General features: G+C 49.4%; 1 long non-coding RNA gene across 2 annotated transcripts; it reads left to right on the top strand.

Annotated features, from left to right (window-relative positions):
* The first annotated feature begins 746 nt into the window (after positions 1 to 746).
* Positions 747 to 3,643, top strand: LOC114054806. Of its 2 annotated transcripts, XR_003570591.1 has the most exons (4): positions 747 to 1,114; positions 1,207 to 1,319; positions 2,148 to 2,370; positions 2,979 to 3,643. It is a non-coding gene; the product is annotated as an uncharacterized LOC114054806 (long non-coding RNA). The 2 variants fall into 2 exon arrangements; XR_003570590.1 differs by lacking the exons at positions 2,148 to 2,370; positions 2,979 to 3,643 and having other exon boundaries at positions 1,207 to 1,447.
* Positions 3,644 to 3,935: the final 292 nt, after the last annotated feature.

The following is a 3,935-nucleotide window of genomic DNA, read 5'->3' as shown; positions in this document are numbered from 1 at the left end:
ATAGTCCCATCAGGGATGATCTTTGCACCTGCCAGCTCCAGTAACAGCTCTATTTATGGGACATCATAAAGGTGATCTCTCTACCTGGTCAGGTGTGGTACCAAGTACTGGCTGAGGGGGTGGTTTTGACTGGATGCCCGTGTGTGAGTGCACCAGGAAATACCAAGAACAGCAGGTGCCATGGAGCACAGAAAGGCAACAGGGAAACAAGCAGGGGCAAATTCTCTGCTCCTTACTAGCTGCCTGGAAGGGTGCAGGAAGTGAAAGCAAAAGGGAAAGCAGGACTGTAAAGCAGGTGTGGTGGGTGGTGACACCTGTAATTGTGCAGGAGGAGGTGTTTACCAACATGGGCTATGGCTGCCCTGAAAGGTCTCTCAGGTTATCACCCAAGTGCTCTGTGCAAACACCCTAGAAAACACTCCAGGAACAGTGATTAGATTAAACCACAAATGAATCTCACTTGAATCAGGCCCCAGAGTTGGAAGGTAACATCAGTTTAGCAGGGCTGGTATGCAGGATGTAGACCATCTCTGTTTGCAAGGATTAGCTTAAAAATAGCTAGGCTATCACTGGCAATATTTTAATTAATTGATGTATTTTTTAGAGGCTTTCCAAGTGTCTGCTTAAGAAAAAGCAGCATCCTGAGAAGTTTCCCACTCACCCTGGGTTGCAGGGTGACTCTGATTGGTGCTGGATGCTGGGCAGCGTGTGAGGAGCTGAGTGGCTCCTGGTATCCTTCTTGCAGGGCCATCAGAAGTGGTCTCAGGACATCAGCCAGGGAAGGTCATCAATTCCAGGGGCAAATGAGGCTGAGAACAGAGACTGTTGGGTGTCCAGCTAATCATCAGGAGCGGGGAGCTGGCTGGGTACAGCAGCTCTTCAGCACTGGCTCCTGCTTCCATGGCTCCAGGTGGTGTGGGCAGTGCTGTAGCTGAGGACAGGTTACATCTCTGGACACTATGCACATCAGCATGTGCTGCTGGTTCAAATGCAGAAGAGCTCAGTTGAGAAAATGTGAAATGAAGCCTGTTATTGATCCAAACCCAGCTCTGAAAATGAAAGTAACCACTTCTGTAAGTTTAAAAGCGGTGCCATGTAGCAGCTCCATAAGCCTGTAAGTAGCACTTCCCTCTCTCCTCAGTCTTAATGCTCTGTCCTGCCAAGACATAGAGTTAGTTAAAAAGAGATTTTCTTTAAATCCCACAGACTCTCACCAAGAAGGACACTGGGTGTATTCCTGGGGGCTCTCAGCAGCTGGGATGTCTGGAAGGAGCAGCACAGCAATGTCAAGATGCTTCACCTGCCACCCAAACCCCACTGTGGGTAATGAGAGATGAATTTGATAGTGTGGAAAATCTGGGCATTATTGAGAAGTTAAGTCAGTCTCCAACTGGATTAATTCACTGCTGGTAGTTGGAAAAATTAATAAAGTGCAGATCTGAATCAATCTCAGTGATTTTCCGTAAAGTATGAACATTATCCACGGCAAACTGCTGGGATAGCAGCTCAGGCTCGGACCAGCAAGAGGCTTGGTGTGCTGGGGTGCTGCACCCTGGAACCTGCTGGAAAGGGGCTGGGAGGGGTGTCCTGGCTTCCAGCCCCTCCACCAAGGCTGGCTGGGGGTTTCAGCTGGGTCCCCTCATCACCAACCATTGTGTCCCTGCCCTCATGACAGTGTCTTTCTTTTCCAAGTGGAGCAGCACTGTGGGTGTTAACTTGCTGTACGTTATAGCCTGGTGGCTTTGCCACACTGTCCTGAGCATGGAGCCGGACATTTAAATCCCCAGCATCCCAAATATCACCTTCAGGATGCAGCTTTCAGAAAACAAAGCTGAGTGAGTTGAGCTCTGGCTCCGTGACTGCAGTGAGCACAGCGAAATCTATTACATGTATTTCTAGGGAATAATTTTGCAGCTTGTACTGGACTGATCAGTGATGAGGTTTAAATTTGGGCTAGAGATACAAAAAATGCACCAATTAAGCTGTTTTTTTTTTGCACCTGGCAAGAGGTGAGTATGTGAAAGTTAAAGTGGCCTTGGCTCGTGTGGAGCAGGTTATCTGTGCCAGCCATAAATCGAACCGGGATGGTTTAATTGCTGCTTCGCAGTAAATAAAGCTCTAACTGAGATGTCTGCTCTCTAATATAGGGGGGATCTCCCGGGCTGTGGAGGATGATAGCTAGCCAGAGAAATCCATCCCGAGGCTCTTTGGGATCGATAAGCAGTTAAGGGAGCAGCGGGAAGATGACATTGCCTGTCTTTGTGTGCAGACACCGCAGAGGGGCTGCACTGTTAAGGGGCAGCGCTCAGGCTCGGAGCCATCGACTTTAGAATGTGGTGTTTCCTGCTGGAATTTTGGACACTTGGTGAGGTAAGAGCAACCTGTGCACCAGGGTGAATGGCTGGGGGACCATCACCCACCCTCACGCTGGGCCAGTGCCCGAAGTCCAGGTGATGGGCTGAGCCACCAGGTTCTGTAATGCCGTGAGGGCTCTGTGGCTCCGAGGGCTTCCAGGGCCAGCCCAGCTTGCAGGTGGCCAGCCCAGGGCTGCCTCACTCAGGCTGCAGCAAATCCACTGTCACGGTGGAGGGAGCTCAGGGGCTCAGAGCTGGTTTTAGCTGAAGGCTCCCAAGATGTGCTGTGGTGGGGTAGTGGCTCCACCCAGCTCTCTGGGGAGGGTCCCTTCCACTCATGACCATACTGCTGGTGGGTGGTCTGTGCTCTCAGTGTTTTTCTGTGCTGTTTCCCCCACCCATGGAGAGGTTGGAACCTGCCATTGACTATGGAAAACATAAATAGTAGTGTCTGGCTCATCCCTAATAATTTACCTGGAAATGCTGTTGTGCAGAAGGGAGATGAATTGCCATTAGCTTCCAGCTCCTTCCCTCCTGCCTTTTAAGAGGGAAATATTGTAATTGCTTTCTAGCCCCACTACTCCTCGCCTAGCTTGTGTTTAATTATTAATTCCCCCATGCCAGGGAAGAGCTGGTGGGAGTGCAACAGGAGCTGGACCAAGCTGCTGCATCTCCAGCCCCAAACCCAAGTGAGATTCAGAACAGACCCAGAAAAACTGAATTGTGAAGCAAACACTGTTGTGATTCTGCTCAGTGATATGTGAGGTTCCATCTGGCATTGCTCCCCTTGGGCACACACACCTTCCTCACTCCAGTAGTGCAGGATGCTGGAATCTGTGGGTGAGACCAAACTCCCACCAGCCTTAGGAAGAGTTAGAAAGCCCTTCTATCCTCTGAACAAAGCCTTTTTGGAAAGAGGAAAGTTCTTCCTGATGGTTTTGGAGCAGATGCACCTGGTGGCATGGTTTGCCAGCAAACACTTGGGAAGGTTTAGGGTCAAGTCATGGTGTAAAAGGTGATATATTACATTTTCTTTAGTGAATATGTGAGAAAATGGCCCAGCCCCCAGTCTCTTTGGAAGGGCAGAAGGATGTTGCAGAGGCTTGCTAGAGCCATTATTTCCAGTGGCTGATCTGCTCGGCCTTGTTTAATCTGTTGTCCTTGAGCCAATCTGCTTAAGTGGCACCGAGTGCACCCCGATGCAAAGAACAGGCTCTCAAAGCTGGGGCTGGATGAGGCAGCTGGTGCACCAAGGCATCACCACCTTCTGCCTCAAGGTTTTCCAGCAGGTAGGGTGTGACCTGGTCTCAGAAATGCTAATTCTAATGATTTTTGGGAGGGAAAGGTGGGTAAGCCCTTGCAAAGTACTTGTAGATCTGCGCTGTTCAAGCTGAACAAGCTTAATGGCAGAGTTTGAAATACGAGTCAGGACTTGGCTGTTTTTGTGGTGGTTTTTTTTTTTTTTTCTTTTTTCTTCCTGAAGTGATATTATATGTGTTTGAGCAAGTAGTGCCCCGATTCTCAAAAAATATGAAAGTGGGGAGTAACCTCTGACATCTCCCCTACTCTGACCAGGCTAAA

Source organism: Empidonax traillii, unplaced genomic scaffold (assembly GCF_003031625.1).
Source record: "Empidonax traillii isolate 1590-97213 ecotype Southwest subspecies unplaced genomic scaffold, ASM303162v1 scaffold40:size2234952, whole genome shotgun sequence".
Taxonomy (NCBI): Eukaryota; Metazoa; Chordata; class Aves; order Passeriformes; family Tyrannidae; genus Empidonax; species Empidonax traillii.
The sequence above is the reverse complement of the archived record's forward strand: the minus strand, read 5'-3'. Positions and strand labels throughout refer to the sequence as shown.